The sequence below is a fragment of the Camelus dromedarius genome, chromosome 3 (genome assembly GCF_036321535.1).
Source record: "Camelus dromedarius isolate mCamDro1 chromosome 3, mCamDro1.pat, whole genome shotgun sequence".
Classification (NCBI taxonomy): domain Eukaryota; kingdom Metazoa; phylum Chordata; class Mammalia; order Artiodactyla; family Camelidae; genus Camelus; species Camelus dromedarius.
In genome coordinates this window covers 54,255,169-54,279,401 of record NC_087438.1, presented here as the reverse complement: position 1 = coordinate 54,279,401, position 24,233 = coordinate 54,255,169, and the positions used below count along the sequence as shown (strand labels likewise).

Sequence of the window (24,233 nt, the reverse complement as noted above, 5' to 3'; positions counted from 1 at the left end):
AAGAGATTTATAGTTAGTAGATGCTTGAAAGAAAAGAATGGTCATAGACACAGATTTTTCTCATCTTTCATTTCTCATTTTTGCTATCAGCCTACTTTTTTATGATTTACCTTTATTTGTGCAATAGACTTTTGTAAATTTGTAGTTTATCTTTGTAATTTACTTCTTGTAATCTTTCTCATTATCGAATACTCTCCTTTTCTCTTTATCCGTTTTCTTTACTTTTCCGTTTTTGCATTCGTTCTTACTGACTCATCTTTCTTTCCCTATCACTGCTTTTTGTTCTTTCAGTACTTTTTATCTTTGGCCCTTTCCTTTTTTCTCTTTAATTGTATGCATTTCTTAAATTCTAGAAATAATTTAAACTCAATTACGTGGCAACTCTTTATAATAAGCAAAATTTATTTTTGAATTAGCGTAATAGGTCAGCGTGGTCTTTGTAATAGCACTCTGATCCTTACCAAGCTCTGATGTTCTTTGGGATTTTGAAGTGGCAGGAGAGGACAGCGAGCAGAGAGTACCTCATGAAACTGCTGTCAGTGTGGGACTCTTGAAGCTCTGTAATTCAAGCATCCTCTAATTCTTATTTGGAAGTAGTCACAATGTGATATCTTTGACCAATTATTTAGTCTATACACGTGTAATTGCTAATTAAAGGAAAATTTGAATCTAAATGAGTAGTTACAGAATTATGACATGCTCTTAATATATTTTGAAAAGTCTGTTAAGTGTGCTGTTTGTCTCTCTGCCTGGGTTTAGTCCCCTTTGAACCATTTACAAGCTGTCTCATCTTGAGTAAGTTACTTAATTCTGCTAAATATTTTTTTTTCTCTAGTTAAATAGGGCTAATAATAATATGTGTCTAACAGAGGTGTAAATATGGTAATTCATTCAACTTTATACAGTCTGGTATATCATAAGCTCTTAATGATAGCTGCTGCTTCAGCTATTGCTGTAACTAAAACTTCTACTATTTTTTTAGTAAGTACTTGTACTGCACTTTAAAAGTTAATCTCAACATGAAGCAAGAGAGGTGGAGAAAAGGATGTAATAATTTATATAGGGTTACTATTAAATTTTTTGGCTTAATAAGTTATGTGGAAATTAAAATTTTTAAATGGGAAAAATAAAAATGTGTTTCATTGGTTTAAAGACAAATAATTTTGCTTTCTTTCTAATTTTTTGTTCTTATGCTTTTCTTACTCTATTTGTAAGCTACTACATAGGATATTTTAAATTTATTCTTCTTAGTTTGTTACTGATCCAAACTTGGGTCCACTTGCCTGTGCACAATAAAGCGAATCTATTGACACAGGGTTGTGGTGAAGGGAAGTGTAGCATTTATTGCAGGCGCCAAGCAAGGAGTCCAGGTAGCTAGTGCTCAAAAGGTCCAGGGTCCCCAGTGACTTGCAGGGAAAGGTTTTTAAGGACAGGATGAGGGAGGGAGGTTGTGGGGTGCATGATCAGCTCGTGGACATTCTTCTTATTGGTTGGTGGTCAGGTAATTGGGAGTCAATATCATCAAACTTCTGGTTCCAGTCCGTCTGGGATCTATGTGCTTGTGGGTAGCATACAGTTAACTTCTTTTCGCCTGATGAAGGTTTCAGTATCTGTAAAACAGCTCAAAGGGCATGGCTTAGAATGTTATCTGTAGTCTTTGAGGAGAAATTAAAGCTCCCTGACTTTGTTTAATGTCTGAACTATTATTATTTTAATTTGCTTGAATGTTTTCCTTTTTTTTTCTTTATTTTCTCACTTCTCTAATTAAATTTATTCTTTGGAATTTGGGGAAGGCCTAGGAGGCTAATTTTTCTATACACAAAGGCACGTGGAGGACATGGGAGTGGGAGATTCTGTCCTGGGAATGCCCCATAGGGTCTTGATTGGTTACAAATTCTTATTTTATCTATAAGCTTGTCCCTTGTGGCCACTATTTGGGTGTGATTTCAGAGTCACTTAAAAATAAATATCATAGTGTTTTTGTTATACAAGGTAATTTTTCTTTTGAAGAAATTATATTTTATTTCTTTTATAAATAATTTATAACTTTTAAGTAATCCTCAAACATTGAAAAATTTTCTCTTGAAGGCATATGAATATATCATAATTGATTTGATAAATGTATCTAAAAACAAAAGATTTATGGTACAAAAGAAAGGTAGTTTTCTTAGGGCCAGTTAGTCAGTGAAAATATTCAACCTTAAGCAATACAAGAAGGGAGCTCAGATTAGTTTATTAGCATGACAGTATAACATTGGGAAACTGAATACCCTGCTAACTAATGTAGCTCCAATAGAAGAGGGATGTTTCTCCTTACTCAGCAGAGACAAGTGTTTCTTCTGCACAAATGCCAAGCCTCAGAGATAGATGAAAGATGAGAGAACCTCCAGACTTACAGTAAAAGCAGAAAAGAAAGTAACACATTGCAAAGTGGATTCATATAAATGGGTAAGTTTGAGGTGAGGCGTTCCTAAAGTCATTGTGCATCTAGACATCTAGACTTGGGTGGAACCTATAGTGTATGGCTCAAGAAGGGAATCATATAAGACCACGTCTAGGACTTTGCCTCTGTACCTTAAAGATTTTCTTTTTCCAGTCTGGTGTGTAGAGTTCTGTGATTGGGGGTTAAGCCACTGCTTTGAGTGTATGACAAATAATTCTGTACATGCAGTACCCACAGAGCTTAGTTCCTCTTGGTAAATTCTGAGAAGATTAAATCTTATTTAAAACACTTTCTTCAGGTGTTCATTAGAAACACATGAATCAATGTGGACCCAGGTACTTAGATTTAATGCTGGTTAATTTAGAACCCTGGTTAGTATCCTGCATTAATTACCCATAGCACATCAAGTTTGTCATCAAATGCCAACCAAACTAAAAAGTGGTACAGAAGAATTTCAGGATACTTTTACAAAGTTCAGCTATCTGATCAATAACATGATTACATTTAGGAAACTATTTGAGAGAAGAAGTTTATAGCTTAAGCTGCCCTGGACTGGTTTTTAAGAAAACAAGGGACTCTACGTCATTACAAAAACAGAAAAACATGCAAAACCTCCTTTAATTAAGTTCCAAGGGAGCAAGCAAAGTTATTAATTAAATGTTCAGCCAGATTATAGCTGGCTTGTTAATTTTAGGTCACATTTATGATACCCCATATATAGCTGTGGTACATGTATTTTAATGTTTACATGCAGGAGATATCTAGTCCTTACATAACCAATGTGCATAGCACATTTGCATGTCTTCTTATAGTACCATGTTATGACTTTATATTGTAAGGGAATTTAATAGTGATACTTGTTTTATTTTGCCCTTTTATTGTATTGTTGACAATATTTATCTTGAAATTAAGACTAGGGGTAGGAACATAGTCCCTAATTATAGCTTTGTGTGTGAAAACACAAATCACTTCATGATGTGCTTTCTAGTTGTAATTTAGTTAGGATTTGTGGTCAGTGGCTGAAATTAAGAGATCCGCAGTAAGACAGAAGTGATTTTTCACTCATACAGATGTCTGGGCTGATATGATGGCCCCACGCATATCAGAGAATTAAGCTTCCCTTTCCTTGTTGCTGTGCCAGCTTCAACACACAGTGTCCATCTGGTGGTCCAGTGTCACTCAATCCCAGTCAGGTCAAAAGAGGAAAGAAGGGGAAGAAGAGGGCACAGCCCTTCCTTTGAAAGGAACGACCTGGAAGTTGTACACAGCCCTTATTCTCAGATCTCATTGGTCAGAACTTAGTCATATGCCATATGTAGCTACAAGAGGCTGGGAAATTTGGTCTTCAGCTACATAAACATGTGTTCAATTGAAAATTTCTATAGTTTTTTAAGAGGAGAAGAGACTTTGGGGGAAAACTAGAGATGACTGTTAGGAATTACCAAAAACAAGAACAACCTTTTTAGTGGAAAATACAAGTGCCTTTATAATGATTGTCCAGAAAAATATTGCAGAAAAATATGTCTTTAATTTATTAATAGTTTTTCTTCCTTTACTCTTACAGTAATATTAGTTGAGTTACGTTGTTCAGAAATCAGGAAACATAAACTATGTGAAGAGGCCTAGTGTTTATGTAATTTATCTAGGGTTGAGGATATAATTATATAATAAAGCTTTGCTACTAAAAATCAGGATTTTAAAAATTAAAAGAGACTTTAGGTAGTACTTGATAAATTTTTTTCATTTCTCCGTATTAGGAAGGGGATGTAGAAGTATGAAATGTCTTGGTGAGGTTAGACATCTGGTTCATGGTAGAGTCCACCTTAGTCCCAGTCAAGGGCTTCTCGTGGGTGGTAAAAGCACACACTCTGGAGCCTAGGCTCCGATCCTAGCCTCTCTATGAGGTGTGTGATCGTGTTAATAGCCTCTCTCTGCTTCAGCTTCCATGTTGATAAAAATGAGATCATTGTGGTACTTATCTCATACTTTATTATGGCATTCCCTCTTCCTCTCATCATTAGCTTGTAATATTTAAGTCTTTTTTGGTTTTTTTTCATGGTTACCCAAGAGGCTACACTATCCATCTTAGATCTATTAAAGTATGATTAAAAGTAGTACTATTAGCACTTCCTGGGCTGTGAAAGAATCTTCTACTTTAATACATTTAACAACCCCCTCCCCCAACTTAAATGCTGTTGTGTATTTTAATTGTATATGTATTTTATATGAGAGATATTGATTGTCACTACTTTTACGGAAAACATTCCTTTCTGTATCTCTGAGCTTTCTCTTTGAAACATTCTTTCTGCCTGAAGAATAAACTTCAGTTAGTTCAGTTATCATACTTTGTGTGGATCTGCTGGTAATAAATATCTTCTGTGAGTGAAGTCTGATTCTAGATTCATACTTACTCCAAAGGTGTATAACCCTTTGAAGTCCCAACTCATATGAGGCTTTATATTCTCCTTGGTGGGCTTTGAATGCTAATTTTTATGCCTCAGCGCTGTAAGTTTATTAAAACTTCTGTTCCCTTTTTTAGCCATGCTTTTGACATTGACAAAAGCTTTGAGCACAAAATTACCCTCAAATGCCAGACTTACCTCTCTGAGCTGGTATCTTTTCCTAGTCATGACTCCAGAGTTCTTTACTACCTGTGAGCCTCTGGTTCCTTAAAAAATTATTTTAAAAATTCTGTTTAACATTTTAAGACATACTTACAGTAGGATTGGTTTGTTATTCTGGAATTGAAATTCTCCAATGAGTATATTTTAATAATGGTGATAACTAGTATTGTACTGAGCACTTATCTGCCACATACAGTTTTCATGCATTATTTCATTTAACCATTATAGTACGTACTATAAAGTAGGTACCATTATTGTTTCCATTACTACAGATTAGGAACCTGAGGTTTAAAGGCCAAGGTGCACAGTTAATGTATGACAAAGTTACGTTTTGAACCTAAGGCTGCTGAACTCTAGAAACCACAGTCTTAACTTGTCAGTGCTCTATGTAATAAAGTACACATGACAGCTAGCTAAAAACATGATAATAGTGACTCTGTGATTTACGATTTGGGGCATATCTGTGTTTATGACTAGGGAGTCTAGTCTTTTCAATTTATTATTGAGTTTTTATATAACCTTCAAGCCATTCAGTGTATATGTATCTCACTTCTACATTAGCAGAGTTTCTCAAACTGTCTCAGTTCACAGAGCGCTTAGTATCTTAGTATTTTTTCATGGGGCATCCATGGCACAAACAAAACCCTAATAGTTTTGTTTATTAAGAATGTAAGTATCCGTGATCTAACGATTTATTTTTTAAATTGAAGTATAGTCAGTTTACAATGTTGTGTCAGTTTCTGGTGTACAGCATAATGTTTCAGTCATACATATACATACACATATTCCTTTTCATATTCTTTTTCATTATAGGTTACAAGATATTGAATATAGTTCCCTGTGCCATACAGCAGAAACTTGTTTTTTATCTATTGCACATATATTAGTTAGTATCTGCAGATGTTAAACTCCCACTTTATCCTTTCCCACCCCTTTTCCCCCCTGGTAACCATAAGTTTGTTTTCTACATCTGTGAGTCTGTCTCTGTTTCGTAAATAAGTTCACTTGTGCGTGATCTAACAATTTAATAGCCATTTTAAAATACACATAAATTGAATAAAAAAGATATTTTATTTTAAAATAATCACATTGACTTGTAGTATTTGAGCACCTATTGGGCACTGTACAACTTCTCAAATCTTGGAATCAGATCGGCCACCACCAGCTCCATTTCCTATTTCACATTGATTTTCATGTGATCTAATGTCAAAACTGTGAGCTAGCATGAATTTGTAGTCCACACGATATTCAACATTTGTTGAGTTCTCCTGTGTTTCCTTCACATATTTAAGGTATCCCGTGGTGCAAGTTTGTGGATTGTGGCATTAGCATGTTTACCTTTGGAGGCTGTAAATTTGAAAGAGCCCGTTTGCCCCCAGATGCTGTGGTGTCTCAGGGAGTGTGCCTTCACATTCCAGATGGGAACTGAAGCATCGCAGGCATTGCAAAATGTTTGATCTAAGTAGAATCTTGTAAAGGTAATGAAATGTTAAACATTTAAAAGAATGCTTTTGAAAAGAATCTTTTGGTAATCTTAATAATAGCTTCCAATACATTTGTTTACATCTGTCAGGATGATGAGCAAAGGAGTCCCTTTGGCTGCTCAGCCAGCCAGTTGCACGTACATCAGGTAGATGTCCGTGAAGTAGCAAACTATACTTGTCCTCAAACTTTAATAATTAAATGAGTGACCTTTTGTGGCACTACAGATTTGTTGGGAAGTAGGAGAAAGAGGCTGTCATTATGACTCTTCTTCTCATTCCCTATGCCTGGGGACATAGGTTTGGGCTACCAGGTCACAGAGGTGAAGCGATGATAGCAGTATATATATTGCCTCCTTATCCTAAAAACCAGGTAAGTCACATAGTCTGTGGAGATGGCATGGTCTTGATAATATAGTGTTTTGGACTTGCTAGAGATGAGGCAAATTAAAAAAAGTAGTGCCAAAGTCCAGTTTCCAGTTACGGCTGTCTTTTGGACAAGCCACTCTACCTCTATAAAATGAAGGCTTTCCTATTTACCTCTTATATGATCTCTAAAATTACTCTTCAGCAACAAAATACATTGATCTATTGTTCACCTAAAGCCTTTGCTATATTCTTGACACCAATGGGCCATTCTTTTATTGCTAGAATTTATTTGAAAGTTTGTAAATCTAATGTAAATAAGTTACTTTCTTAATGACCATTTAAATCCTCCCCCAGGATTTATCCATGGAGCCATAATGTTTACTGACATGCCTTCCTGGATGTGGTCTTTAATTGGAAAGCACATCTTATAAGAGAATTATAGCCTCCAAATGGGATAATTCCTGGGGTTTAAAAGTTGCCACAAAGGAATTCACTGGCATTAGAAACAAAACAGATTTATTCCTCAATACTTGTCCCTGAGGATCTAAAATGTTACTATAAACTCAGAACATTCCTAGAGTTACCCAGATTTATTTTCAGGTTAATTGGTTATTCAGTATTTTTCTGGAAACTCATGAATTCATATCCTTTGGAAAGTAATATGTACTGGGCCATCGTAATGATGTGAGAATGCTCTTTTCATTAAATATCTGGTGTGATACTATGCATAGAGACTTGTAGCTGATTTTTCCAAATTGATGATTTGCTATTTCTTGCAACCTTTAAAATTAAAAACATTTATAACTTTTAAAAACTTGATATAATTAGTCACTTTCATTGAAGTAGAAGATTTAGAAAGGAAAGTATAAAAGTTTATTTTTAATTAGATGAATTATCATGATTACTTTAAAACTGAGCTCACATTTTTCTCTGAGGCATTTTTCATTTGTAATATTGTTAGAATTGAGGTCTTATTTGGTTTGGTAGAACTCTAGTAACAAAAGGCAACCAGAAGAATTAGGAAACATTCTGCCTATAGGGCTTCCTTAGAAATAATACTATTAAATATTTTAGTTTATTTTATTTACTCTTGGAATCTTTATTCTAATAACTAGAAAAGAAACCGAGTCTTTCATGTACCTAATTGAACTTATGTTTTTGAATTTTTACAAAATATATAATCCAACATTAATAAACTAAATTATTGGTTTAGTTTAATCTTCGACAAAGGAGGCAAGAATATACAATGGAATAAAGATAGTCTCTTCAGCAAATGGTGTTGGGAAAACTGGACAGCAGAATGTAAATCAATGAAGCTAGAACACTCCCTTACACCATACACAAAAATAAACTCAAAATGGATCAAAGACTTAAACATAAGACAAGATACAATAAACCTCCTAAAAGAAAATATAGGCAAAACATTATCTCACATACATCTCAAAAATGTTCTCCTAGGGCAGTCTACCCAAGCAATAGAAATAAAAGCAAGAATAAACAAATGGGACCTAATGAAACTTGCAAGCTTCTGCACAGCAAAGAAAACCCTAAGTAAAACAAAATGACAACCTATGGAATGGGAGAAAATTTTTGCAAATGAAACCAACAAAGGCTTGATCTCCAGAATATATAAGCAGCTGATAAGACATAATAAGAAAAAAACAAACAACCCCATCCAAAAATGGGCAGAAGGCCTAAACAAGCAATTCTCCATGGAAGAAATACAAATGATCAATAGGCACATGAAAAAAAATGCTCAGTATCACTAATTATTAGAGAAATGCAAATCAAAACTACAATGAGGTATCACCTCACACCAGTCAGAATGGCCATCATTCAAAAGTCCACAAATGACAAATGCTGGAGAGGCTGTGGAGAAAAGGGAACTACACTGCTGGTGGGAATGCAGTTTGGTGCAGCCACTGTGGAAAACAGTATGGAGATGCCTCAAAAGACTAGGAATAGACTTACCATGTGACCCAGGAATCCCGCTCCTGGGCATATATCCAGAAGGAACTGTACTTCAAAATGACACCTGCGCCCCAGTGTTCATAGCAGCACTATTTACAATAGCCAAGACATGGAAACAGCCTAAATGACCATCAACAGATGACTGGATAAAGAAGATGTGGTATATTTGTACAATGGAATACTATTCAGCCATAAAAACCGACAACATAACACCATTTGCAGCAACATGGTTGTTCCTGGAGAATGTCATTCTAAGTGAAGTAAGCCAGAAAGAGAAAGAAAAAGACCATATGAGATCGCTCATATGTGGAATCTAAAAAAAAAAAAAACAACAAAAAAAACAAAAAAAAAACCATAAATACAAAACAGAAACAGACTCATAGACATAGAATACAAACTTGTGGTTGCCAGGGGGGTGGGGAGTGGGAAGGGACAGACTGGGATTTCAAAATGTAGAATAGATGAACAAGATTATACTATATAGCACAGAGAAATATATACAAGATCTTGTGGTAGCTCACAGCAAAAAAAAAATGTGACAATAAATATATGTATGTTCATGTATAACTGAAAAATTGTGCTCTACACTGGAATTTGACACAACATTGTAAAATGACTATAACTCAATAAAAATGTTATAATTAATTAAATTAATAGCTACATAAATAAAACCAAGTTTACATTTAAGTTAAAAAAAATAAAAAGTAGAAATCTAGAGATGTGATAAGAAAGGAACTTACTAGGGAAAATATATCTGAGAGTTCTGATAAGTTAAATACAGTACTCTAATACTGTAAGAAGGAATAGTTCCACACTAATTTGATTTTGTTTATTTTGACTTCCTCCTGGACATGACCTTTTGAGAAGAATGTTGACTAGCTTAGATGCTACTAGAGGGCTGCACAATGTTTTTTTGCCTTCTATACTCCTACCCCCAAAGCTTTGCCAAAGCCATGCCACCAAAAAATTGAAGAAAAAAAGATAATCCAGTTTGTTAAAACCTATAAGCCATTATGTCAAAGCTTGATTTGTGGCAGAAACCAAGTAAATGCTATCTTTGGCATAATTGGACAACTATTAGGGAGACAAAAGTGGTATCGCATAAAAGCTAAGTAGTAACTATGTTTGCCCTGCAAGGGAAATTCAAAACAGGTTTCTAGCCTGTCCTGTATAGGAACTTTGGAGTAACGCTGTCTGGAATCATGTTATATAATAATGAATTAAAGGAACTCAAGTTATTTGCGATGAAGAAGAGAGGAAAAAAACAGATGTGATAGTGGTCTCCAAAATCCTTTCAGACCATCGTGTATAAGAGCAGTACTTGAAAAGGGCAGAAGTTTCTGAGAGATACAGTTTGGCTTAAAAAAGAACTGCCTAGTGATCATGTCTGTCCATGGAAGTATTCAAATACAGATTAGATCGTGTATGATGGATTTCATTTGGAGAAAACACAGAGAGGCAATGACCTAAGGTTAATTCTGACTTTAAGATCTGAGATCTTCCTCTGGTAAATACTGCATTGAGCCGCCTTAATAATTAGCAATGTAATATTTTTCAAAATTTTTCTGTAATATTTTACTCTTACATTTTCTGTGGGTTACCCTGCAAGGGAGATGGCTTAACTATTGAAGGGGGTTCAGTACCAGGCTCCTCTGTTTCCTCAGCTACATGCCACTGAACAGTGACCAATATGTATACCTTGAACCACCATACACAGTGTCTCTGATTACTTGGTGGTCAGTGTTCTCAGGGCGTTTCTCTCTACACTGATTTCAGGTATAATGTGATCTTTTTATATATCTCTGATTGCTTATTTTATCGTTAGAGTAATTAAAAAATGATTGCTTATTTTATGTTAGAGTAATTAAAAAATAAACACAACCAAGTATTATTACTCAAAGATTCGTTTCCTCTGAATGAAGTTAGTTTCTTTTAACAAAGGTCTGTAATTTGTGTGATTTCAGAAAACTGGAAGATTTAATTTTCAAAAACTGTGATACTCTTCATGTTACTAATCAGCCAGAAAATATTCATTGATCCCGCATGTTTGATTATAATAGTTCTAACACCAATTGTGGTATTAATATTAGATGGGACTTCCCTCCCTTCCATACATATGTGGAGGATTATGTGTGTATGAATATATATGTTTTTTGAGTTCTACAGCTTCATTGAAGTAAAATTGATGCAAAACTGCTCATATTTATTATATTGTCCTTATATGAGTTTGGGCGTATGGATATATCTGATACCATCACTAAAATCAAGGTATTAAACATATCCATCACCTTCAAAAGTTTGTTTGGGTTCCTTTGTTAGTAAGAAGACTTAATGTGAGATATAGGTACTCCCTTAAAAAATTAAAGCATAATACTATATCAGTAATTACAGGTACTGTGTTGTACAGCAGATCTCTAGAACTTCCTCATCTTGTATGCGGTAACTTGATAGAACAACTCCCATTTCCTCTCCCCCCATCACCTGGCAACCATCATTCTGTTTTCTACTTCTATAAGCTTGGCTGCTTTAAATTTCTCATATAATTGGAATAATGCAGTATTTGTCCTTCTGTAACTGACTTATTTCATTTAGCATGATGTCCTCCAGCCCCACTCATTTTATGGCAAATGGTGGGTTTTACTTCTTTTTAAGGCTGATTGTACACATTATACTACATCTTCTTTATCATCTTGTCTGTCAGTGGACATGTGGGTTTTAGCTGTTTTCATATTGGCTGTTTTGAATAATGCTTCAGTGAACATGGGACTGCAGGTATTTCTTTGATATCCTAATTTCAGTTCTTTTGGATATATACCCAGAAGTGGGATTGCTACGTTGTGTCTTGGTTCTATTTGAAATTTTTAAAGGAACTGCCATATTTTACACAGCATCTGAACCATTTTACATTCCCATCAATTGTGTAAAAACGTTCCAGTTTCTCTGCAATGTTGACGGCATTTATTATCTTTTGATTTTTTTCAGTAATAGCTGTCCTAACAGATGTAAGGTGATGTTTCATCATAGTTTTGATTTTCATTTCCTTGATGATTAGTGATGCTGAGAACCTTTTCACATACCCATTGATCATTTGTATATCTTCTTTGGAGAAATATCTATTCAGATCTTTTGCCCATTTTTTAATTGGCTGATTTGGGGTGTTTTTTTGTTTGTTTGATCGAGTTTTTGTTGTTGTTGTTTTGTTTTGTTTTGTTTTGTTTCATACTAAGTTGTAGCAGTTTCTTACTTATTTTGGAAGGTAACCCCTTATCAGATATGACTTGCAAGTATTTTCTCCCATTCTGTAGGTTGCCTTTTCACTGTGTTGATTTTCTTTTGCTGTGCAGAAGCTTTTTAGTTTGATATAGTCCCACTTGTCTATTTTTGCTTTTGTTGCCTGTTCTTTTGATGTCATATCCATGAAATCATTGCCAAGACCAGTGTCATGAAGCTTTTCCCCTATGTTTTCTTTTAGGAGTTTTACAATTTCAGGTCTTATGTTTAAGTCTTTAATCCATTTTTAATTGATTTTTGTGTACACTAATCTCGTCTAGTTTCATTCTTTTGCATGTGGGTATTTCATTTTCCCAACACCATTTGTATATTATTCCCAATTGTATATTATTAGCAAACTTGTTGAAGATCAGTTGACGTTATATAGGCAGGTTTATTTCTGGACTCCCTATTCTGTTCCATTGGTCTGTATTTCTGCCTTTATATGTTATGCCATACTGTTTTAATTACTCTGTTTTTGTAATACATTTTGAAATCAGGACATGTGATGCCTCCAGCTTTGTTCTTTTTTCTCAAGATTGCTTTGTCTATTTGTGGTCTTTTGTGTGAATTAGGATTACTTTTTCTACTTCTATAAGAAATCCATTGGGATTTCATAGGAATAGCATTAACTCTGAAGATCATTTCAGGTAGTTATGTTCATTTTAACAGTATTGAGTCTCTGTGATATCTTCCCATTTATTTGTGTCTAATCTATTTTCAGCAATGTATTATAGTTTCATTGAACAAGACTTTCACCTGCTTGATTAAGTTTATTTCTAAACATTTTGTTCTTTATGAAGCTAAATGGAATTGTTATCTTAATTTCTTTTTCAGATAGTACATTTTTAGTGTATAGAAATGGAAGTGACTTTGAGTTCTTTTTTATATTAGATAGTGTATTCTCATGCTTAAAAATCAAATCACTATAAAGTAACAGAGTGAATGTAAGATTTTTCTCCCATACCCTGCCACGTTGTTCTCCATTCCTCTGTCCCAAGAGACAATCACTTTAACTATTTTACATTTCCCTCCATTTCTTTATGCCAAAGCAAATATATTTTTCTATTTTTTCCCTTTCTTACACAGAAGTAAAAAAAAATATACCTTTTTTTGGTGCCTTTTTTTTTCATTTGGCAGTATATATCCTGTATATTTTAACAAACTATATAGAGATGTCCCTTTGTATTTTTCTTCTCATTTTACAAATGCACAATAGTCCATTGTGTGTCATTAGCCTAGTGTAATCAGATCCCAAATAATGGACACTTGGGTTATTTCCAATCTGCCAAGGCAAACAAACTGCCATGATTTAACTTCAGCATCTGTCATTTTGCACATGTGCAGGTGGATCTGTAGGATGACTTCCCAGAAGTGAATTCCCAGAAATTGTTGGGTTAGAAGGTCAGTGCATTTGCAACTGACTTTCATATGTTGATTTTGTATCCTGCAACTTTACTGAATTCACATATTGGTTCTAACAGTTTTTTAGTGGAGTCCTTAGGGTTTGGTATATGTAAAATCATGTCATCTGCAAACACATTACTTGTTCCTTTCTAATTTGTATGACTTTTCTTTTTCTTACCTAATTGCTCTGTCTAGGACTTATAGTACCATATTGAATAAAAGTAGTGAGAATGGGTGTCCTTATTTCTTTCCTAACCTTAGAGAAAAACCTTACAGTTTTTCACTAATGAGTATGGTGTTAGTTGTGGGCTTGTCGTATATGGCCTTTATTATGTTGAAGTACATTCCTTCTTGACCTAGTTTATTAAGTGCTTTTGTCATAAAAGAGTGTTGAATTTTATTAAATGCTTTCATGCATATATTGAGATAGTCATGTAATTTTTATTCTTCATTCTGTTAATGTGATGTATTATACTTCTTTATTTGCATATATGTTGAACGATCCTTGTATCTCATGGAATAATCCCACTTGATCATGGTGTATGATTTTGTTTTTCAGTGTGCTCTTGAATTTGATTTACTAGTATTTTGTTGAGGATTGTTGCCCCTATGTTTATCCAGGGATATTGTTCTGTAGTTTTTTTGTGGTTTTTGTGTGGCTTTTTTATCAGGGTAATACTGGCCTTGTAAAATGAGTTTGGAAGTGTTCCCTTTTCTTTAATTTTTTGGAAGAACTTGAGAAAGATTAGCATTAATTCTCTTTAAATGTTTGATAGAATTCACCAATGAAGCCAACTGATCCTGTATTTTTCTTTGTTTAGGTTTTTATTACTGAGATTCAGTCTCCTTACACACTATTAGTTTCTTCAGATTTTTCATTTCTTCATGATTGAGCCTTTGTAGGTTGCATATTTCTAGAAATTTCTTCTGGATTATCAATTTATTGGCATATACTTGTTCATAGTAGTCTCTTCTGATCCTTTTATTTCTGTGGTATTTGGCTGTAATGTCTCTTTCTAATTTTGTTTGAATCTTTTTAATTTTATTTGTTTGAATCTTTTTTTTGTTTAGGTTTAGTAAGGTTTGTCAATTTTATCTTTTCAAAAATACTCTTAGTTTCATTGATCTTTTGTCTTTCTAATGTTTATTTCACTTATTTCTGTTCTAATCTTTATTATTATTTTTTCTTCTGCTGATTTTAGGCTTAGACTGTTGTTTTTGTGTTTCCTTGAAGTGTAATGCTAGATTATTTGAGATCTTTTTTTTAATATAGGCATTTATTGCTATAAAATTCCCCCTTAGAACTGCTTTTGCTGTATCCCATAGGTTTTGGTATGTTTTATTTTTATTTTCATTTGTCTTAAGATGCTTTTTTGATTTCCCTTTTTGAATTCTTTGGTTATTCAGGAGTGTGTTGTTTAATTTCCACATATTTGTGAATTTTCCAATTTCCTTCCTGTTATTGATATCTAGTTTCATACCATTGTGGATGGAAACAATACTTGATATGATTTAACTTTTTAAAAGATTAGTTAAGGCTTGTTTTTGTGTGCAATGTTCCATGTGCACTTGAGAAGAATGTATATTCTAATGCTGTTGGATGGAATGTTCTATGTATGTCTGTGAGGTCTGTTTGACCTATAGTGTTATTTATATCTGTTCTTTCTTTATTGATTTTCGACTAAATGATCTACCAATTGATGAAAGTGGAGTCTTGAAGTCCGTTTCTATTAATGTACTGCTGTCTTTTCTCTCTTCAGTTCTATTAATATTTGTGTTACATATTTTTGCTTCGTTGAGTGCAGATATCTTTTCAATTGTGTATTCTGTTGTGTATACTATTGATGAATTGATACATTTATCCCTGTCAAGTGACCATCTTTGCTTGTTATAACTAACTGAAAATCTGTTTTTTTCTGATGTTGCCACTCCTGCTTTATTTTGGTTACTGTTAGCAAAATATTTTTTACCATCCCTTGGCTTTCAGCCCATGTGTGTACTTAAAGTGATTCTTTTGTAGGTAGCATATTGTTAGATCTTATTTGTTTGATCCATTCCACCACTCTGAGTCTATTGATTGGAGTATTTAATCTATTTACATTTAAAGTAACTATATTGATAAAGACTTACTATTGCATTTTGTTGTTTTCTAGTTCTTTTGTATTCCTTTCTTTCTCTCTTGCTGTCTTCCTTTGTCATTTGTTGGTATTTTGTAGCAGTATACTTTGATTCCTTTCTCTTTACTTTTTGTGTGTTTATAGAGGTTTTTCCGTATGGATTTTTCAGTTCAGTTATTCTATACTTCAGCTTTAGAATTTCTGTTTGGTTCTTTTTTATGGTTTCTCTCTTTGTTTATATTCTCATTTTGTTCCTGTATCATTTTCCTGATTTCACTAGTTGTCCATGTTTTCTTGTACCTCACTGAGCTTCTTTAAGGTGATTATTTTGATTTTTTTTTTTGGAGGGGGGGTCAGACCATTCATAGATCTTCATTTTTTTAGAATGTGTTATTGGAGATTTATTTTCTTCCTTTGGCAGTGTCATATGTCCCTGATTCTTTGTGTTTCTTATAAGCTCTGCATTTGGTGTCTGTATATTTGAAGAAACAGCCACTTCTAAATCTTTATGGATTGGCTTTGGCAGGGGAAGACTTTAACCAATCAGCCCAATGAAAAATTCTGAGAGTCTCTCAAACCTTTTTGTGGATGTGCATCTTCCATTTCTTTCCCTCTTTCCTGGGGGAGAATTCTCAGGGTGTACACCTTCTCCCAATCCCACAGAGCCATTCGCAGTACTGAGAGCCACCCACCACTTTTCCCTAGGGCAATGCACTGAGTTGCTGGGATGTTAGGTGCAAGCCCCACTTTTCTCTCCTTTCCTTCCCTCCTGAAGAAATCTCAGGATTGTGCATTTTCTTCCAGCCCCACAGAGCCAAGGCACTGCTAATATCCATACCAGCAGCTGAGAGCCCCACTGGCTGCTGAAGTCCTTGCTGGCTGCTACAGTGCACACCAGTTGCTGGGGCCCATGCCAGCTGCTGCCATCCATGTTGGCAGCTGTGGTCCACACTGGCCACTGCTGAGAGCCACCTACCCCTCTTCCTTGTTCTTAGCTGCCCTGAAGCCTTCAAACTATGCTGGATCTCTCAGTACTTCTGGGTGAGGTGAAACAGGAGCAGTTCCCTTGGGCACCACCCGAAGGGCTAGGGATGTTGGATTCATCCCTGGCTCTCTCTGCTGTGATTGAAATCGTGCACTGTTAGGATCTTTATCCACACTGACCTGTGCTGAATTGGGGGTTGGGGGACTCAGAGATAAAGTGAAACTGCCCTCCTTAACCATTTCAATGCAGTTTGGTTTTGGTTTTGTACTCTTATAGGGTGCTGCTGCATCTTAACTGGATTCTCAGGTTCTCATCAAGGTATTCTGGTTTGCAAATGGTTGTTAAATCAGTGTTTCTGTGTGGGGATGAGGACTGGTACTTCCTGTCCTGGTACTTCCTGTCCCTCCATCCTGCTGACATTACTTTGCATATTATTTTTTAACTATTGGAAATTTGAGAAAACTATCAAGCTAGGTACCTAGCCCCTGAAAAGACATTTACCCCATCCCGTTGCTCTGCTAGACAAGTAGTATATCATTTAAATGGAATGGTATATTGTTAATTTATTGCCCATTTATGGGATGTCTTTTTTTGTCCAAGTTTTAAACATTTTTAAGTCATTATGTTTTATCTTTAAGATTTGAAACTAGGCAGACTCAACAGTGATATAATTGAAGTTGTATCTGAAGACTGAGACTTGAGGATTTTCTAAAACACTTTACACTGTCATGATTATTACCATAACAAGCTTTAATTTGGTGTCACTTTGAATTTAGGCCATGATGTCAAACTGTGCTAAAAGAAATTCTCTAGTGACTAGAACTATTCAGTAACAGCTGTTGCTCTACCTGTGAGAGGATTAAAAAAAAACCTGCCAGCAAAATGCAGTCTGATATGCCTTTTAAATTATTACTGTATTAGTTGCTGCTTATATATGTAGAGGTTGACTTTAGTTGTGGGTATTTTTTAAGGATACTACTGATTTAATTCTCTGGAACAAAGTAGATTTGGCATGACTGTACCAGCGGAGGTTCTCAGTATTGGAGAGCAAGCAAATGTTTAGAGAAAAACACCAGTCTAATTGTGTATTTTATTTTGTTTTGTAACATCATGGAGTCATGGAGGATTAATTCTGGGATATAAATGTATCTCCTGTGTAAATAATTTTTAAGAGTTTAACTAAAAGCAGTTATCTCCCCACTCCCCAGTCTACCTTTGTTAAGCTATTTCACTAAACAAAAGATATCTAAATTTAATGGTTGAAATAAGACTCGGGATACAAAGAGACAGCACAGGGGAATTTTGGGGTGATAGAACTGTCTATATCTTGATGGTGGTGAATACACTGTGCTTTTGTCCGAACTCACAGAAATTTACACCAAAAAAGTGAATTTTACGGTATATGATTTTAAATAAGAAAAAAATTTAAAATACAGCAATCCTTTCTTTCTTAAGAAAATTTGTCCAGTCTTAGTAAAGATACATGGTGTATCTTGGTGCTCTTCTGCCTTTCTTTTAGTCTAAGACCCAGATTAGTAACAACTGGCTAGAATTCTCAGACTTCCTCTGATTCAGAAGAGCTTCAGAAGACTTTGCTATTTGGGCAGAACTTTGAAAGATCTCCCTCCCCTTTTTCTTTCCTTTTTCCCTTCCTTCCTCCCATATTTTTCTGTGTACCTTTTTATGGTATTTTCACATATGTTTATGTTTCTAACAGAGACTCTTCTACAAGCTAGATTTCTTAAGACCATTTATGTAGGACAAATACCCAACTTCAAATCTTGGCTTATTATTCACAGAGAAAAATTTGTCGTGTATGTACAAAGAGAAATTTTTAAATGGTTGTATTTTTTGAAATATAAAAATATATACATCCTAATGACTTTTTATAAAAAAACTTGCTTTATATTTTAATAATGGTAGTGATATTTGTATATAGACAAATAGCAGACACTTTGAATAGCAGACACTTTTCAAATAAACTGTGGGACAGAGTAAAATTACCTTGCTCTCATAAGGATTCATTTTATAATCTGAGCCTTATATGCACACTGCATTAACATTATAAAAACAATGCTGTTTAGCACAGTTATTTATCAGGATCTAAATAGATTAATAGATTGAATGAATATGTATTACTCATAGTCTGTCTTTAATAAATAAGTAGTCCCACATTTTATTTTCCTATTTTTTTCAGTTGCTGTACACAACGTATTCAGTAATCAGGAATTTCCCTTTATTATGGTTCTCTTTGAGCCTGATGTTTTCTCCTTTGAGCTCTTACTACTAAATGAATGACTGAAGAAATGAAAGTATTACTGAGTTTAGTATTTTTTAAGAATGAAAGTTAAGAAATATGAACATACAACCTTCCTTCTCAGCCAAATTAAGATGGAAGTTGAGCATATTGGCTGGAAACTTTTTTTTTCCTGAATGTGTGAGATTCTACAAACGTAAGGCTTACTAGCCTAAAGTTAATCATTTTACTAAGATTTCTGGTGAAATGGATAATTATTTCATCAGATTCTTTTAATGCATCTAACCTGAGGTAAGCACTGTTATAGGTGCTAAAGACTCTAAGGTGAAGGATAAGGTTGGTTCTTTCTCAGTGAGTTTATGGTCTATGAAAAGGCAAACTCAAGCTAAAATAAGACTTGATAAATCTATAATAGAAGTATGTACACAATGCCATGGAACACAAACTTGTGACTTGGTATAGATATATATTATTGTAAAATAGGGGAACAGTTTTTACAGTACTTAAAAACTACACCTGTTATTTATACTGGCACTTCAGAGAATCCTTGTGGGACTTTAACAAAAATTATCTTTTCATCTTAAAATTTTTAGACCAGTGGGTTTACACATTTGTGATGTGAGGAAATGAGTTTATTACAGCTTTTAAAAATTATTTTTGCTATGCTCTATATATGTTTAAAAGTTTTTTTTTTAAATAGTTGCTATCACAGGATGATAATCAACAGACATTAACTTCTGGTTAAATGACTTTGAATTTTTTTAAGAGGCTAATTTCAGGTGTTATGCTCCATTGGACTGTTTGGGGAGAAAAAGTCAATTTTTTATTTAGAAATATATTTCTAAAAGAAACTGAACATATTAATAAACTGCTCTTATTAAATGGTAAAGAATCATTAAGCATTTTATATGGAAAGGGATAATGAGAGGAACAGATATACAAGAAAACTTCACATAATCTTTATCATCTTGCAAATCTCACTTTGATGGGAGTAGGGGAGGAAATCATAGGAGTTGGTTCTTTTCAGGTGCCATGATATTGCTTTTGAAATTTTAAGTAGACAGGGAACACAAAAGTGTAAGTATGGAAAGTTTTGCTTTTTTGGCAGCAACTAGCAAGATATTTCTAGAACTAATTTCCATAATAGGGATATGTGTGAAGAGAGAGGAGAGAGGAACCCTAAATTAAGAGAGTGGAACTCTTTCCAAGCACCAGAACATCCTTTGAATACAGTTAATGAACCAAATTGAAATATTTCATAAATTCTAAGATGCATTTTTTAAAAAACATTTTAATATCCCTATAATTGGAATACAGCTTAACAATTGATAGTTGTGCAGCTGTTATTGGCCAAACAGCAGGCATCGTAGTTGTCTTTGTAGGAATCTTGTAAGGTGATGTTTAGCATTAGAAGGAGTAGGAGACCAGGAGAGAGCTTTTGGATACTAGAGCTTGTAAATGACTGGCTCATTCTTTAGTCTAGCTTTCTCGTGATTTTTGGTAACTCATAGCCTTATTATACATGAGACTTCGATGTTCTAAGATGGGGATTACAACCCAAACTCTCCACGTCCTTTGTTGGAGAGTCACTCACTTCTGTGTGAGTCTGGGTAATATGGTTTATAGTCTTTACAGAATCTGGTGGGGCAGGCTGCTTTGGATCAGATACTTACTTTGGGCCAGTCAGCTACATGTAGTCCTTAGGGATGACAATCTCAGGAAAGTTTTTCTGAAAGTGGTTGAGGGTAGAATAAACAGTGAAACATACTCAATATACCACTTTAAGAACAAGGAATTTTATTAAAGGACCCACAAAATGGATAAAGAACTGAAACTAGAAAACTATTAGGTTCCAAGGCAGTTCTAGGTTGTCGCTTCTTTCTTTCTCATCACTAGCCATTTCACGCAGGCACTCTCCTGGCAAATGTGTTCTCACCATGCACACATGCACCCTTGCATGCCCCATTCACACTCTACTTCTTTCTGTGTATTGGTGCTTCCTTTTGTTGCTGATTAGCCAGTTTTCTCCTGTTTATACCTAAGAATATTCAGTCTGACTGGTTAAACAAATTACCATCACTTTTTCTAAGCGGGGTTCTTGAAGCCCGTATGCCTCATGGATCACTGATTAGCCTAGAGGTTGGCTGCCCCTGAGACACTAACTACTCATTGATAATAATAGATCAATGGTGTGTCCCCAGTTGAGGGATGTGGCAATATAAATGAGAGGGAAGCTGGTGAGACTAATCCATGTGTATCTTCTTAGTAAGAACACTATTCTTTTGAAAAGCAGTTACCTTACATCCTCAGATCTAGCACTTTTGGAAAAACCTGGGCTTTCAGAGAAGAGGAGAGGGAGGAAGGGGAAGGAGAAGGAAGGAGGATTTTTTCCCCCAACACACTATAGTGTCTTATTACTTTGATTACACATTACTGGTATTTCTTGCCTTCTGTTCTTACTTTAAGTAGACATGTATTCAATACATGAAATGAGATGGTCTTGAGAGTAGAGGGCATGCATGCCCTATTTTTGCACATTATCGTTATATACAGTAGTTTCCCAGTTTTTTATTCTATTTTAAATATTTTATCTACTAAATGATAGAATATTGCCTTATAGTAGTAAAATCTTGAACAGCATCTAGGACTAATTGAAATTTGAGAAGATCACGTTTTTCAACCTACAGTTGTAATCAAATGACTTAGTATTGATTTCTCATTACCTGATTATGGCATTTTTTCCCCCACTGTATATTAATGCATAATTTAGGTACAATAAAATTCACCCTTTTTGGTGTACAGTTCTATGAGTTTTGACAAACACAAAGTAATGCAGCTACCACCACAGTGGAGATACAGAACAATTCCATCACCCAAGAAAATCACCCCCTAGCCCTTTGTAGTTAACCCCTCCCTCTAATCCCAGCCACTGGTAACCACTGGTCTGTTTTCCACTCCTATTGTCTTGCCTTTCTAGAATGTCATATAAGTGGAATCATACAGTATATAGCCTTTTGAGTCTGGTTTCAATCACTTAGCATAATGTATTTGAGATTAATCCATAATGCTGAATGTATTTGCAGTCTGTCCTTTTTATTGCTAAGTCGTATTCCATTGAATGAATATACCACAATCTGTTTATCCATTCCTCACTTGAGAGACATCTGAGTTGTTCCAGTTTGGGGCAATTATCAATTAAGCCAATATAAACATAGGCTTGTTGTGGGTTTTTTTCCTTCATTTGGATACATACCTAGGAATGGGATTGTTATGTTGTGTGGTTCTATGTTTGACTTTATAAGCAACTACCAAACTGGTTTCTGGAGCATCTCTACCATTTTACATTCCCACCACCAGCATGTATGAGAGTTCTAGCTGCTCCGTGTTTTTAACCAGCACTTGTTATTGTCAGTTTTGTGTGTTTTTCTAAGTCATTCTAATAGGTATTTACTGGCTTCTCGTTGTTTTGTTTGCATATTCCTATTGACTAATGATGCTGAATATCTTTTCATGTGCTTACATCTCATTCCTGCATCTTTGGTGAGATGTCTTAAGATCTTTTACTTATATTTAAAACAGGGTTATTTAAGTTTTGAGAGTTCTTTATGTATTTAGGATACAAAAGTTTTATCAGAAATGTCTCTATTGTGGCTTGTTTTTTTAATTTTTCTTAATAGTGTCCTTCAAAGAGCAGAAGTTCTTTTGAGAAAGTTTAATTTATCAGTTTTTCTTTTGGTGGTATATGAAGGAATCTTTGTCTAGACCAAGATGCCACCAATGTTTTTCACCCTATGTCTTCTCCTAGAATATGGCCCACTTTGAGTTAATTTATATGTGGTCCAAGGTTTGGATTGGGATTTTAAAATATTTTTTTGGCATATGGATATCCAATTGTTTCAGCACCATTTGTTGAAAAGAATCTTCTTTCTCCATACTTGCATTTGCATCTTGGCTAAAATCACCATATATATGTGGATCCTCTATTTCTCCATGACCATGTTATCCTATTTGCTGAGCTTTATATTTATGTAAGCCTTGAAATCAGTTAGTGTGAGACTTTTTTTTCTTCATTCTCAAAATTATTTTGACTATCCTAATTCTTTTTCATTTTTTGATTTCTACAAAGCAATTCTGTAGGAGTATTGATTGGAATTGTGTTGAGTTTGCAGACAGTTTGAAGAAAATTGAAATAGTAACAATATTGAGTCTTCCCATTCTTGAACACTATCCATTTCTCCATTTAAGTCTTCTTTAATTTCCTTTATTTGTGATTTGTAGCTTTCAGCACACATTTTTAGATTTATAGCAAAATTTTGATATATTTTTATGATTTTTGTAGTATATTCATGGTACTTTTAAAATTTAACTAATTGTTCATATCCCATATATAGAATATTGATTTTTTTGTTAAGCTGCTGAATTTTAGTTTTATTACCTGTTTTGTGGTTTCTTTTGGAATGTATATGTAAGCAATGGTACCTACTTTGGATTTCAAAAAAAAAGTATGCTTTATTTTATTCAGGAGATCCTTAGGACATGGGATGGTTGTTCTTACGCACATTACATTATGATTAGATGAGTCTTATGATTTTCCTTTTTTCTCCTTGGTTGTTAGTGTCAATTATTTGATCAATTATCTGATATAAAATATCATATTCTTGTATAGTTCCGAAAAATGTTTACATGGAAGGTGACATAGGGAAGTGAATGTTTTATAATCTCTGTTAATGGGATTTGAAAGAACGTGTACCTTACTTGCTATAGACAACTAAGATAAATAGTAAAAATGGAAAATACCTTCTCGCTTGAATTGTACTTCTTTTTGCACTGCTTAGTTGTGTAACAATGGTAAGTAAAAAAAGGTCTAAGCATTTGTATCATGTTCAAGACTGCCTTCATATTTTATGTGATGTTTTAAAAGGAGTTGTGACATTGCTTTAGTGAATCCTCAAGACCTTAAAAATGAATCTTTAATTTGAGCAGATTATGATGAATGAGGGACATTTATAGTGTACAATTGCTATATAGATGCAATTCTACTCTGTAGTGCTTTATTAATTTCTTTCCTTCTGCATTGCCACAACTCAGGATTTCTTCTCTGTAATAATATAGGGTCATATATTACTGAATTCTGTTATTTAATGTAGTTTATTAAAGTTTTACTTCTTAGGAGAAGCAATCTTTTTTTTTTTTTTGTCACTGATGGTGGGAATTGTATATGTTGAGACTACAAAATAATTGAAAGAAACTGAATATTTATTCAAGATAATTTTGCTTTCTTTAATAAATGAATTGAAAGCTTATTTAAG

The 24,233-nt window shown here is 34.3% G+C and overlaps 1 protein-coding gene and 1 long non-coding RNA gene across 9 annotated transcripts in view; one reads left to right on the top strand and one right to left on the bottom strand.

Moving 5' to 3' along the window:
- Positions 1-24,233, bottom strand: part of LOC116151933 (uncharacterized) — a 241,062-nt gene that overhangs the window by 80,431 nt on the left and 136,398 nt on the right. The window contains exons 6-7 of one of the 5 annotated variants that reach the window (XR_004135521.2): positions 5,044-5,111; positions 1,318-1,610 (exon numbers count right to left, since the gene is read on the bottom strand). The exons of 3 other annotated variants lie outside the window; for them this stretch is intronic. This is a non-coding gene — a long non-coding RNA (uncharacterized LOC116151933). Of the gene's footprint in view, positions 1-1,317; positions 1,611-5,043; positions 5,112-24,233 lie in introns of those variants that run through there. One more of the 5 variants, XR_004135518.2, reaches the window with a different exon arrangement.
- The window catches only part of SSBP2 (single stranded DNA binding protein 2), a 248,251-nt gene that overhangs the window by 112,740 nt on the left and 111,278 nt on the right, over positions 1-24,233 (top strand). The gene's annotated exons all lie outside the window — the stretch shown is intronic.